Genomic DNA, 15378 nt, shown 5'->3' with positions numbered 1-15378 from the left:
GATATTGAACATCTTCTCGCATGCTTTTTGGGACATTTGTATGTCTTCTTTGGAGATATGCCTATTCAAGTATTTTGTTCATTTTTAAGTTGAGTTGTTTTTTGTGCCATTGAGTTGTAGTTCTTTAAATAGTTTGGATATTAACCCTTATCAGATATATGGTTTGTGAATTTTTTCTCCCATTCCATAGACTACGTTTTCACACTGTTGATTGTTTCTTTTGCTGGACAGAACTATTTTGTTTGATGCATTTTTGCTTTTTTTTACTCGTGCTTTTTGTGTCATGTCCAATAATTATTGCTAAACCAATTTCATGAAGTTTTTCTATAAGTTTTATACTTCCAAATCTTATATTTAAGTCATTAATCCATTTTGAGTTGATTTTTGTATTTGGTATAAGATAAAGGTTCAATTTTGTTCTTTTGCATATGGGTATTCAGTTTTCCTGAAACCATTTGTTGAAGAGACTGTGCTTTCTCAATTGTGCCTTCTTGACACCTGTTGAAAATCAGTTGACCATATATTTATGAGCTTATTTCTGAGCTCTCTATTTTGTTCCATTGGTCTCTGGTCTAATTTTATGCAGGCACCAGATGATTTTGATTGTTGTAGCTTTGTATAACATATTTTGAAATCAGGAAGTGTGATACCCCTAGTTTTGTTCTTTTTTCTTAGGATGAATTTGACTGATTGTGGTCTTTTGTGGTTCTATATGAGTTGCTTTTTTTCTATTTCTGTAAAAAACTTTCATTAAGATTTGATAGGGATTACATTGCATCTGTAGATTACTTTAGACACTGAACAGTTTAACAGTATTATTAAGTCCAAACATATGGGATGTCTTTTCACTTGTTTGTATCCTTTAAAATTTCTTTCATCAATGTTATGTATTTTTCAGTATACAAGTCTTTCTTCTCCTTAGTTAACTTTATTCCTAAGTATTTAATTCTTTTTGATACTATTGTAAATGAGATGGTTTTTCTAATTTCACTTGCAGATAGTTAATTGCTAATAGAAATTGCAATTGATTTTTGTATGTTAATTTTGTATCCTGCATCTATACTAAATATTATTATTAGTTTTAACAGTTTTTAAGTGGAGTCTTTAGTGTTTTCCCTATATAAGATCATATCATCTACTAAAAGGGGAGATTTTACTTCATCCTTTCCAGTTTGGAAAGTGGAAAGCATTTTATTTCCTTTACTTGCCTAATTGCTCTGAATGGGACTTACAGTCCTATGTTGAAGATAAGTGGTGATAGTGGGCCTCCTTGCCTTGGTCCAGATCTTAGAGGGAAAGCTTTCAGTTTTTCCCCATTGACTATGATGCTAATTTTTAACTTTTCATACATAGCCTTTATTAGGTTGTGGTAAATTTCTTCTATACATTCTTTTATCAAGAGGTGTTGATTTTTGTCAAATGCTTTTTCTCCATCTATTGAGATGATGATGTGATTTTAATTCTTTATTCTGTTAATATTGGGTATCACATTAATTGATTTTCATATGTTGAATCATTCTTGCATCTCAGGGATAAAGCCCACTTTGTTATGATATACTATCACTATAATGTGCTGTTGGATTTGGTTTGCTAGTATTTTATTAAGGATTTTTGCATTTATATTCATCAGAGAAACTGGCCTGTAGTTTTCTTTTCTTGTTATGTCTTTGGCTTTGGACACAAAGTAATGCTGACTTCATAAAATGCATTTGGAAAAGTTCCCTCCTATTTAATTTTTTGGAAGATTTTGAGAACAATTGGCTTTAATTCTTCTTTAAATGTTTCATAGAATCCACTAGTGAAGCCAGTTGGTCCTGGACTTATCATTGTTGAGGGTGGGTAGGAGAGGGTTGATTCCTCACACAGTCTCCATACTAGTTGTAGGTCTGTTTAGACTTTCTATTTCTTCATGATTTAATATTGGTTGATTGTATTTTTCTCAGAATGTGTCCATTTCTTCTAGGTTATAGATTGCTGGTGAATAATTGTTTATAGTAGTATCTTATTCTCCTTTTATTTCTGTGGCATCAATTGTAATGACATATCTTTTACTTTTATTTTATTTATTTGTCTTTTTTTCTTAATTACTTTAGTTAAGGGTTTTGTGATTTTGTTTATATTTTCAAAAAAAACCCTCAGTTTTATTGAATTTTCTATTTTTAATTTTAATTTTCTATCTTGCTTATTTCTGCTCTTGTCTTTGTTATTTCCTTCCTTATACTAACTTTGGGTTTATTTGTTCTTCATGAGCTCCTTGAGATGTAAAGTTTAGTTCTTTGTGCTGTTCCTTATTTTTTAAATAAACATTTATTGTAATAAACTTCCTTTTTAATATTGCTTTTACTATATTCCTTAAATTTTGGTATAATGTGTTTTAATTTTTATTTATTTTTGAGATATTCTTTGATTTCTCTTTTGATTTCTTCTTTGACCCAATGATTGTTCAAAAGTGTGTTGTTTAATTTCTGTGTATTTGTGAATTCAGTTTTCCTTCTGATATTGATTTCTAGTTTCACTCCATTGTATTCAATAAAGATACTGATATGATTTCAATCTTTTTGTCCATTTTCTTACTCAGATTTGGAAAATCTTCAGCTATTATGTTTTTGAATAATCTTTCTGATTTTTTCTGTCTCTCTCTTCTTTCTGAGGCTCTGATAATGTATACATTTCTGTTTAAAGTTGTCTCATAAGTTCCTTAAGCTTTCTTTACTCTTTTTTTTTCTTTTAAAATTTTTACTCCTTTGAATTTTTTTCCAATGGCTTGTCCTTAAGTTTACCAGTCCTTTCTTCTACCTGATTTCATCTGCGGTTTAACTACTCTAGTGAAATTTTCAATTTAGTTACTGCATTCTTTAGCATTGTGATTTCTGTTTGGTCCTTTTTTATATTTTCTATCTCTTTGTTGAAATCTCATTTTGTTTATGAATTATTCTCTTGACTTCAGTGAGCATCTTTATGACAATTACATTGAATTCTCCGTCTGGTAAATTTTATAACTCCATTTTATTAGATTCAGTTTCTGGAGATTTATTTTGTTCCTTTGGAACATCTTTGTCTGATTCTTCATTTCCTTGGATCTGTATGTTGGTGTCTGCACATTAGACAAAACAGAGACCTTTCCCAATCTTTACAGACTGGCCTTGTACAGGAAAAGCATCCCACTAAACAGCTTAGCCAGATTCTGGGGCTATTTCTTTTTAAAATTTTACGTATTTGATTGAAATAAATTGTTGGACCATTATTTGCAGGAGGTTCACATGGGGGTCAAGGTAGAGCCATGTTTCACACTACCAGGTATTCTGGTTCATAATGAAGTTTCCTTTGTAGCTGCATTACATGTAAGTAAAATTTTTGGCTCTTATCTTCAACTGGTCCAAGGAGATCAGAAGCTGTAAGGTTGCCAACAATGTAGAATTTCTCTTTTTTGCTCTGCCTTGCTGACAGACTGCTTCCTGAAAAACTGAAAACAATTTTTCAATGTCAAAATTGTTTTGCCATTGAAATGCCTCATATAAGTTAATCTCTCTGGCATCAACTTGTTGCCATTCTAGGTCTGGGAAGCTTCCTGCCACCAGCATGTACTTATTTTGTAAATAACAGATTGCTGGATTTCTTCCAAAAGTATATGCCATCTACTATGGAAAACGACACTTTGCTTGTTTTGTCTGAAATCTGCAACCTTGCTATCCTTTTTCAGCATCTTTCTGCATTCTTCTTTGACCTTTATTATGTTTAGGGTTACGGACATCTTCTGGCTTCACAAAGATTGAAGTTTATCTTTTGATTATATTTTATTTCATATTGTGATAGCCAAGTAAAGAAAGGGAAATTCGATGGTTGTTGTACTATCAGAAAATAGGAAATTGAAATTTTAAATTAAAAAAATACCATTCTAAACATTAGCTATGTAGATTGTGTGCAATTGTTTTCTCTTCTAAATCACATTCTGGTTAAATTTCATTAAATTTTTTGAATTATAAGACTAAAGGCCATGAATACTTAAGAAACAGGATACAAAATTAATGAACAGAAATCTCTGGCATTCCTATAGACTAATGATGAAAAATCTGAAAGTGAAATGAAGAAAACACTCCCATTTACCATTGCAGCAAAAGAATAAAATATCTAGGAATAAACTTACCTAAGGAGACAAAAGACCTGTATGCAGAAAATTATAAGACACTGATGAAAGAAATTAAAGATGATACAAATAGATGGAGAGATATACCATGTTCTTGGATTGGAAGAATCAACATTGTGAAAATGACTCTACTACCCAAAGCAATCTACAGATTCAATGCAATCCCTATCAAACTACCACTGGCATTTTTCACAGAGCTAGAACAAAATATTTCACAATTTGTATGGAAACACAAAAGGCCCTGAATAGCCAAAGCACTCTTGAGAATGAAAAATGGAGCTGGAGGAATCAGGCTCCCTGACTTCAGACTATACTACAAAGCTACAGTAATCAAGACAGTATGGTACTGGCACAAAAATAGAAAGATAGATCAGTGGAACAGGATAGAAAGCCCAGAGATAAACCCACGCACATATGGTCACCTTATGTTTGATAAAGGAGGCAGGAATGTACAGTGGAAAAAGGAGAGCCTCTTCAATAAATGGTTCTGCGAAAACTGGACAGGTACATGTAAAAGTATGAGATTAGATCAATCCCTAAAACCATACACAAAAATAAGCTCAAAATGGACTAAAGACCTAAATGTAAGGCCAGAAACTATCAAACTCTTAGAGGAAAACATAGGCAGAACACTCTATGACACAAATCACAGCAAGATTCTTTTTGACCCACCTCCTAGAGAAATGGAAATAAAAACAAAAATAAGAACATGGGACCTAATGAAACTTAAAAGCTTTTGCACAGCAAAGGAAACCATAAACAAGACCAAAAGACAACCCTCAGAATGGGAGAAAATATTTGCAAATGAAGCAACTGACAAAGGATTAATCTCCAAAATTTATAAGCAGCCCATGCAGCTCAATAACAAAAAAACAAACAACCCAATCCAAAACTGGGCAGAAGACCTAAATAGATATTTCTCCACAGAAGATATACAGACTGCCAACAAACACATGAAAGGATGCTCAACATCTTTAATCATTAGAGAAATGAAAATCAAAACTACAATGAGATATCATCTCACAACAGTCAGAATGGCCATCATCAAAAAATCTAGAAACAATAAATGCTGGAGAGGGTGTGGCAAAAAGGAACACTCTTTCACTGCTGGTGGGAATGTGAATAGGTACAGCCACTCTGGAGAACTGTATGGAGGTTCCTTAAAAAACTACAAATAGAACTACCATATGACCCAGCAATCACACTACTGGGAATATACCCTGAGAAAACCATAATTCAAAAAGAGTCATGTACCAAATGTTCATTGCAGCCCTATTTGCAATAGCCCGGAGATGGAAACAACCTAAGTGTCCATCATCGGATGAATGGATAAAGAAGATGTGGCCCATATATACAATGGAATATTACTCAGCCATAAAAGGAAACGAAATTGATCTATTTGTAATGAGGTGGATAGACCTAGAGTCTGTCATACAGAGTGAAGTAAATCAGAAAGAGAAAGACAAATACCATATGCTAACACGTATATATGGAATTTAAGAAGAAAAAAAAATCATGGGGGCTTCCCTGGTGGCGCAGTGGTTGAGAGTCCGCCTGCCGATGCAGGGGAAACGGGTTCGTGCCCCGGTCCGGGAAGATCCCACATGCCGTGCAGCGGCTGGGCCCGTGAGCCATGGCCGCTGAGCCTGCGCATCCGGAGCCTGTGCTCCGCAATGGGAGAGGCCACAACAGTGAGAGGCCTGCATACCTCAAAAAAAAAAAAATCATGAAGAACCTAGGGGTAAGACAGGAATAAAGACACAGACCTACTAGAGAATGGACTTGAGGATATGGGGAGGGGGAAGGGCAAGCTGTGACAAAGTGAAAGAGAGGCATGGACATATATACACTACCAAACATAAGGTAGATAGCTAGTGGGAAGCAGCCGCATAGCACAGGGAGATCAGCTCGGTGCTTTGTGGCCACCTGCAGGGGTGGGATAGGGAGGGTGGGAGGGAGACACAAGAGGGAGGGGATATGGGAACATATGTATATGTATAACTGGTTCACTTTGTTATAAAGCAGAAATTAACACACCATTGTTAAGCAATTATACTCCAATAAAGATGTAAAAAAAAATAATCAATACAGAATGACAAATTGTTTAAAATTTGCACCAATTTATGCTTCAACTAAAATTATATAAAGTTTCATGATCTCCATTCCTTCATGTACATGGGTATTATTATATATTGAAATCTTTGCTAATTTCAAATCAAAATATTAGCTTAGATTTTGATTTGCAATTTTAGTAACAAAAAAGGATAAATAATTTTTTCATATTTTTGTAGTTATTTTTCTTTCTTTTGGAAATTGACTTTTCAAATCTTTTGCTTTTTTTCTCTTTTCTGTGTTTTTCTATAATATTTTAGACATTTTCTATTAAGAAACAATGCTTTATAATCTATATTGTATTTTAATAGAGTTTATCTTTTGTATCATAATTTTACTTTTATTTATTCAAACTTAGTTACCTCTTTGTGTGATTTCCTGATGATCCTTCAAACCCCAGTTCTTCATTTCCAAGTTTGCAATGGAATTTTCACATGAGGGGAGGTTTGCCAGTGTTGCTAACACAACATACATGGATGCTGCTCATCTTTTTCACCTTACAATTTAGCTCCTCCTTCTGATTTCTTGCTGATGATTTCCAATATTCACTTTTAGTCACAGAAGCTAAAGACCTCTGAGTGTTTTTGATTTATCTCTCTTCTTCCTCCCATTACCAATGATTCATCAGGGGTTGTCAATTCCTTCTCCCTACTGCCTCACACTGCCCTTTCTTCCTGTACATTACCATAGCCCTAGTTAACAGTTTTATTACTGCTTACCTAAACTATTGCTATAACTCTTCTCCCTGCCTCCAGTCTTGTTTATAATCTACTCATTCTGCATTTGGCTGCCAAATTAATCTTCCTAAAGTACAGCTTTGATTATGTCACCCCTGCTCAATAACCTTCAAATCTCTCTTCTTTGCTTACCAAATAAAGTTCAAACTTTTTAGCCTTTGACATTATGATCTAGGCTTATTTTTATGGGTTTAGCATTAATATTTTCATTTTGTAGAAACTCTAGCAAAACTGAACAATTCAACATTCTGCAACCAAGCCTGGAAACTTCCTTCCAGCACAGGTTTTAATAATTATTTTTGTCTACCTGGAATGTTTTTTATGCTATCTATTAAAACCCTCTTCAGCTTTTAAGTGGGAGCTTTGGCTTTCACTGAAAGATCTTGAATACACAGGCTGGAGTATTCTCACAACGACACATGAGGACCCAAAAGGAATGAAGTAGAACCAGAGATAGAAAAATAAGTGAAGAAGATGGAGCAGTAAGGGCTGAAAGCCAGAGGCAAGGAAGTCAGAGAATTCTTATATGAATCCAATCTTCCAGGTCATTGTGAAATTACTCTCATCAAGGTAGGATGATGAAACATACTTTATTTAATAGTTTTTTAGTCCAATTTCTAAATATTCAGGCATGTGATATTGAGGTCTCTATTTATATATTCTTGCTCTGGGCCAAACAAGTATTAGAAGCAGGCCTACTTTTTATCCATGAAATCCAAGGCTTGAGCACATTGTCTGTCATCTGGTAGACCTTTATTAATATTTGTTGACTGTAGGAAATAGTCTGCTGCTCTTTCCTTGGAACTCCAGAGCATTTTTTATATACCTTTCCTATGGTACTAATCACAATCCTCTTTAATTTCTTGCATTTTGTGTATGTCTTGGCATATGCGTGTGTAATCTCTGAAAGAAGTATGTGTAAAACTATATCTCTTGCATTGCTTGCATAGGAATGGGGGTTAAAAATTATTTGTTGGATGAAAAATAGAAACCCAGAGTTTGCTTTAGAAGAGATAAGGGCTCATGGGATTTGAGAGCTAAAAAATAGCTTAGACATGAGAAACTAACTCCAGAAAAGTTAAATGGGTAATACAGGGCTCGTGACTAGTAGCCACTGTGTGGCTAGAATTCAAGCATTATGATGCCCTCCTCTTCCAGTGAAGGCTGTGTTAGCACATTGTATTAAACATTAATCGGGAAGTGTCATTAAGAAAGATGTAGAATTAATATTGTGAGTATCTGTAGCAGTACTTCCTTTCATGAATGCTACAGTCAACTTGTGATGTAGAATAAACTCAGATACAGACGCTAAGCTTATAAAGATTGAAACATTCCAGAAGAGCTTAGTTTGGTCACATCCATAATTGCCACACATTGAGAATTTAGCCAAGTGTACCCAGTGTTGACATACAGTTCACTCAATAGACAGCAGGATTATGTTGTGGCAGTTATCAAGATTTAGTGCTAATGTCATTTAGAACACGTGACCTGCATTTGTGTTTGTATAGGGAATTACTGTGAGCATATAGTGTCAGCTACGGTCTAATTTCTATAGCAATAAGGCCCTTGACAAAGATGGTTTACAACCCTAAAATCTGTTTAGGTATATAAAACACAACAACCCTAAAATCTGTTTCAGCACATGAAACAAAATTCTTGGAGATATACATATATAATAGCCATGTATTGCAATATACCCATCTAATGGGTGGGGGTGAGGTAACATAATATTTGAAATTGTAATGGCCTGTGAGAGTGATTTCAATACTGGTCCTATAGCACTTGATACGCCATTTATTTAGTAAAATAAATCATAGTTGTATTTCATTGTTTCAAGCTGTTACCAAGAGAAAATAAGATTAAAGTGTTTGGCAATGTATACACATTATTTATGTTAAGAAAATATCAAGTGAAGGAAACTTGGTGGTAAGAAGACATGATATGGCAATTATTTCCAAGAGAGATATTTCCTTTTAGCAAGTTGATACTGTGATAACACTTAGCCTAGGTGTTGAATATATACAGTGAATTGTACTGTTTTACTTCTAACACCTTAGTTCAGATATCCTTTCCCCTCGATAATACTCAATAATACTTAAAAAAAAATAGGAGAATGGAGTTAGGAGTGCTTCTGAAACATATGAATGAGACTAGAAAGCTAGGTGTATTGATAACTCACCTGATTGGACACTTTAAAGTCATTCTTGTCTAGAATGAGATTGTGAGGTCTGCTCATCTTGTAAAGGAGAATAAAACAGCCATCTGTTATAATTTTGATTGGATGATGCCAAAGTACATTAGACAACAATAAAGAAAATAAAGGTGGAATATATAGAGGAGTGCTCACATTTGTGGTTTCAATCATTGGAACACACAGATTCTGGAATAAAGTGTCCCTAGATTGTGTTTTAGTGTGAGGATTTTGAACTTAGTATGCCTTGAAACAAGGCCATTGAAGTGTCATGCTAGGATGGAAGTGACAGTAGAACGGATGCATTTCCAGGGTGTGCTTATAGTGCATCTTGCAGAGACCAAAGGAAATGGAGCAGCGCTCTTCAGGGAGGTGTGGGAACATTGCCATATGCCTCTCCTCCCTGGGGTAGCAACCTTGTTTCCAGCTACTAGCTGAGGTTCCTTAGCTCATCTTGCTCTCTCAGGTATCAGGCTGCACACCTGCTGGGAAGTGGTTACATAAGCCTCAGGAGGCTCCTGTGCAAATCTAGGGAACTATTAATTGTGTCCCTTGCCATCTAACTTAGACACCTACTTCCTTTTTACTTGGCCGATCTCCACCTATGCCTCGAGACTAATGGCTTCAGCGTGATCTCAGGTTTTTCAGTTACCCTCCTGGTATTGAAATTAAATGATACCCAGATATGCTATCTGCCATAGAGAGAAGAATTTAACATCAATTTTGGACATTATTGTTCAGTATTTAGACATCTGTGTACCAAAGACTGCTCCGTAAGCGAGAACAGGGAAGTTCAAGTTCAGATGAAAGAGCACTGTCCATCTTAATGTCTTGAATTTCTGATTTATTGAATTTCATTCATTTAAAAATTAGATATTGTTATGCAGTGTTGGATAATAGACTTCTATATATAATTATTTCTCATGAAATGTGACACACCATAGATAAAATGGAAAAAAAAAGTGATAAATGCTAACCTAGATACATAATTATAGCTGTGCCAGTGAGTGTTGTCTCTGGCTCTAGGCAGCCTGGGTTTGAATATTGCCTCTTCTACTGATTGGCTGTATGACTTAAGCAAGTTATTTAACATCCTTGTGACTTACATCCTCATTTGTAAGATGGCAATAATAATGGTACCTACTTCATGGGGTTGTTAAAGGGCTTAAATGAGTTGACATATTTAAAATACTTAGAAAAATGACTGGAACTTAGCATTGAATAACCATTTTTTAAAATGTTATTTTGTTCTACTTCCTCTGATTACTTTTCCTGTTTTTTTTTGTATAAATTACATTTTGGTTATATTTTATTTTAATTATGTAACGTTATAGTTTCATGCGTAACATGTTTTTCTAAACAATATTTTAAATTTATTCATTTATTTACATTAGGTTGCATTGGATCTTTGTTGCTGCGTGCGGGCTTTCTCTAGTTTCTTGTTCCCTAGTTGCGGCAAGTGGGGTTTACTCTTCATTGCGGTGTGCGGGCTTCTCATTGCAGTGACTTCTTTTGTTTCAGAGCACGGGTTCTAGGCACTCGGGCTTTAGTAGTTGTGACACACAGACTCAGTAGCTGTGGCTCATTGGCTCTAGAGCGCCGGCTCTGAAGTTGTGACACACGGGCTTAGTAGCCCCACGGCATGGGATATCTTCCCAGACCAGGACTTGAACCCGTGTCCCCTGCATTGGCAGGTGGATTCTTAACCACTCTGCTACCAGGGAAGTCCCTAAACAATATTTTAAATAGCTAAATAATTTCCAATTGAATGTAGGTGTTAAAACTTATTTAACCATTTTCTGCTTGCTGGTTACCTAGGTTGTTTCCTGTGATTTGTTGCAATATATAATGAATTGACATGTTTCTTTGTAGATAAAATAGCTTTCATACTTGAATTAATTTGTAAGTGGAATTTTTGAGTTAAATGGTATGAATATTTTAAAGATTTTTAAACTGTTTGATTTTCTAAAACATAGTGGCACTTTAAATTGCCACGAACTATAAATAATCATTCAAATTTAAATGAGACAAATTCATGAAGTGGGGTATAGTTTAATTGCTTTATTTTATTCCTAAGTTGAAGAAGCTTATTTGATAAATATCTACCTGTGTTTAATGTATCATGTTCCTAAGAAGAGGACTTAACAAGATGACAGTAAGTGAAATGTCCACATTGAAGCTGAAGTACATCCCTCAGCTTAAATACACCACTTTTTTCTAGTGCGAGGCTCAAACACTTGAAGTGTCTTATGACCTAATTCTTCTTAAATCTTATCTTAGTTTAGCGATTTTCTGATATTGATTTAAAGGTTTGTAATTGTGCATTTTGGAATTATTTCATGACTCTCCTTACTTCAAAATCTGTTGAGTGGTTCTTGTTTTCACACAATTTTATTGCAGATTTTACTTCTTTATTCATTCAACAAATAATTCTTTTTTTTAAACCTGCTTTTTAATTTATTTATTTATTTATTTTTGGCTGTGTTGGGTCTTTGTTTCTGTGGGAGGGCTTTCTCTAGTTGCGGCAAGTGGGGGCCACTCTTCATTGTGGTGTGCAGGCCTCTCACTATCGTGACCTCTCTTGTTGCGGAGCACAGACTCCAGACGCGCAGGCTCAATAGTTGTGGCTCACGGGCCTAGTTACTCTGCAGCATGTGGGGTCTTCCCAGACCAGGGCTCGAACCCATGTCCCCTGCATTGGCAGGCAGATTTTCAACCACTACACCACTAGGGAAGCCCAAATAATTCTTGAGCTTCACTGGTTGCTAGGTTCTTAAGACATAGAGGTGAATAAGAAATGGTCCTTGTCCTCAAAGAGCTCTCAGTCTAGTGAGAGAGAGACACAAAAATGGAAGAAGGAGGTGATAAGTAGAAGGTTATCTACAGTGGATGATCTGAGACCTGAGAGATATAAGGCTGTCTATTTAAAGAGAGTGAGATGGAAGACATTCAAAAAGAGGAGATAGGGCTTCCCTGGTGGCACAGTGGTTGAGAGTCCGCCTGCCAATGCAGGGGACACGGGTTCGTGCCCCGGTCCGGGAAGATTCCACATGCTGTGGAGCGGCTGGGCCCGTGAGCCATGGCCGCTGAGCCTGCGCGTCTGGAGCCTGTGCTCCAGAATGGAAGAGGCCACAACAGTGAGAGGCCTGCATACTGCAAAAAAAACAAAAAACAAAAAACAAAACAGGAGATATACTGCTACAACTTTGTGTCCAGTAAAGAACAAGCTGTTTCTATTTTCTTCTACGGTGTTCTCTTTAAAACTAAAAAACACTTCAGAATTCTACCAAACTTATGTTAATACACATTACAGGTCATACTTTGAGGCTGGTGGGGATTGTGTGATAACAGATAATTTTATTCTTAATCCCTCCCATTGACAAGATTGATTACCTAAAGCGAAATCGGGACAAGGAGGGGACTATTAGTATCATTTTTAGTATTGCCGTTTCATCTGGATTCTAATCTCCCAAGCCTCAACAAGCCTGTTGTAAATCACCCCTCCTTTTCCCACCTCTCCAGACCCCATTGGTATTTAAAAGGTATACATCCCTAAATGCAAGTATGCAGTCTCTAACCGGGATTGGAAATTGGTTTTAAGTCTCTATACCACTTCCTGTCCTACTGTTATGAACTTGGATGTGCAACATGTCACTCTTGCCCTTTAGTCCAATCTAAGGTTGGCAGTGTTAGAAAATAAAAATATAGAAACATTTACAGAAAAAAACCTGAATATCAGATTAAAAAATGAATGATTTTTAAGTATAAGTATGTACCTTGCAATATTTAGAACATACTTACAGTTAAACGGTATTTATAGTTTATTTGAAATTCAAATTTAACTAGACATCCTGTATTTAATCTGGCAATTCTAATCCAATCTTTAGAGTGAAACTCCCTTAAACTGCCCATATCATGGCTCCTTACTCTTCATTCTACCTTCAATAAAGGAGGGCTCCTTCAAAGTGGAAACCCGCACTGGATTCATCTCAAGTATCATGGAGAAGAGGGAGACTGGTGAGAAAATACAAAAGAAAGTATCCCTTGAGAAAGAAAGACCTTCCCTACTTCATTTCTCCCACAGAAGTTCCCCGTTTCTACAAATTGCATTTTTGAACAATATGAGGAGTGCTTTATCTAGAGACTAGTCATACGATCAAAGATACATTTTCTAAGATGTTTTCTCTTGTTCCAACTGCAAAGTAAGCAAAAAAGACCTAGAGGTTAAATGAAAGGAAAGATACTTCCTCCCTCGTTTGCCTCGTTGCTAAGAAAGTGAAAAATAGCAGCCCTGAATATTCCCCAAAGAAGTGCTGCTCTGCCGAAGTGTAACATCTGGGATGCACATGACTGACGATGTAGCAGGCAGCATGTGTAAGGCCCCTGGAATATTCATTTTGACCTCTTGCAGGGTGTAATTGTTGAGAGAAGTGGGAATCACAGTTATAAAGAGTCTTCGCTAGTGACAAGTTCCAGGGTGGCCTAAATCACAGAGGCAGAACCATATACTAAAGCCAAGGGAACAAAGTCAGATAGAAATCAAAGTATGGCATTATGTACCTGGGCGGTGGGTGGGGCTACATAGCAGGAGAGTCTTTACTTGTATGTGACCTAACTTAGGGTACAAATGGTCTTTATGTTTCTGAAGATGTTTAAGTACAAAAAGAAGAAAGTCTGTATTCACCTATCACCCTGAGCAAAGATTTAGCAGATGAAACCACAGGTGTTTTACTCAAAAGAACGTGAGGGGAAGACTGGAGTCGGTTAAATGTTTCATTTGTTCCTCATAAAAATCTCTACTCGAGGACATTCCTAGACTTTTATAGATTTTATACAGCATTTAGTCTTTGAAAAAATTTTTCCAGGACTTCTGTCTATTATTAGATAGTTATACTTAGCTTAATTAAGCCTAATCATTTAAAATATACTACATACTGTACAATCCTGAATGTATGTTTGCAAATACTTGAACATTTTTATTAACGGTATACTGCTAGAGTCTTTTATTTATTCCAGGCAAATGCGTGTATGCTCTACACTCTCATTTCTTGTGCAAAGAAAATTCTCAACTATGCAAAGACTCAAAATTATACAGCACAATGCCTTCTGGATTTTGAGAGGAAACAAAACTAAAAGCTCAAAATAGAGAATCATAATATAAAAGGGCTCGTAATATATATTACTGCCAATTAAACATTTTTTCAAGTTTAAATAATTGTTGTAGATATGATAATTTTATATAAATATTTTTTAAAATAATATTTTGTAACTAAATTCGAGTGATGCAGCTAGGAAGTGAGGAAAGTGGAGAGAAGAAATCTAAGGGGATGGACCAAAGGGGTACTTCAGTTTTGGTGTTTACAATCAAAGATATGTGGGTGGAAGTGTAGTTTTTAAAATTTTAAATTGTCTATCTCTATAGCCCTGAAACTTTACATTGATAAAGAAATATACCACGCATCATAAGACCAGATAGAGGGAGCAAAGAATAAAAGATGTTTAAAGTCTCAGGGGACATATACAAAATGTATTCTTATGGCGAATCAAAAATTATCTCTGTATTCTTCTCAATGTTGAAATTGAGGAATGCTTTAAAACTTTAGATGCTCTAAAACTCAAAATAATATTAAAACTTTAAATAAACTACTCAAAAATTTAAAATCCTCTGAAATAACTAGTTGGTACAAATGGAGATCTAAACTAGTGTTAATGACCTTTGACACAACTTTTGTGAATGTTGTTTCCGTTTAAGAGACTGTCAAAATTGTATGGTTAGTAATGGTCATATATAAGATAAATGTGCAAAAATCAATTGCTATCAACCATTAGAAGGTGGCCATTAGAAGAGGTGACCATTAGAAGGTAAAATAAATGACCATTAGAAGATAAAATAAAGGTGACCATTAGAAGATAAAATAAATAGGAACCATTGCTTATACTCAATAGCAACCAAAAACACTTATATTTTATTTAAAAATAATCCTAACAAGAAAATGGGTAATACCTATAGGGAGACGTTTATAAAACTTTACTGAGAAAGATAAAGTATTTAGGTAAACAGAGAGCTATATCAAGTTTCTGAATGAAAAGCCTGAATAATGTAAAGATAACTTTTCTTTCCAAATTAATGTGTGGATTTGTAATGGGACAAAATTCTCTTAGAAAACATTTGATCTCTACATATTCCTCACTGC

The sequence above is a fragment of the Mesoplodon mirus genome (genome assembly GCF_964341445.2).
Source record: "Mesoplodon mirus genome assembly, chromosome: 17".
Classification (NCBI taxonomy): Eukaryota; Metazoa; Chordata; class Mammalia; order Artiodactyla; family Ziphiidae; genus Mesoplodon; species Mesoplodon mirus.
This window is presented reverse-complemented; position numbering follows the sequence as displayed.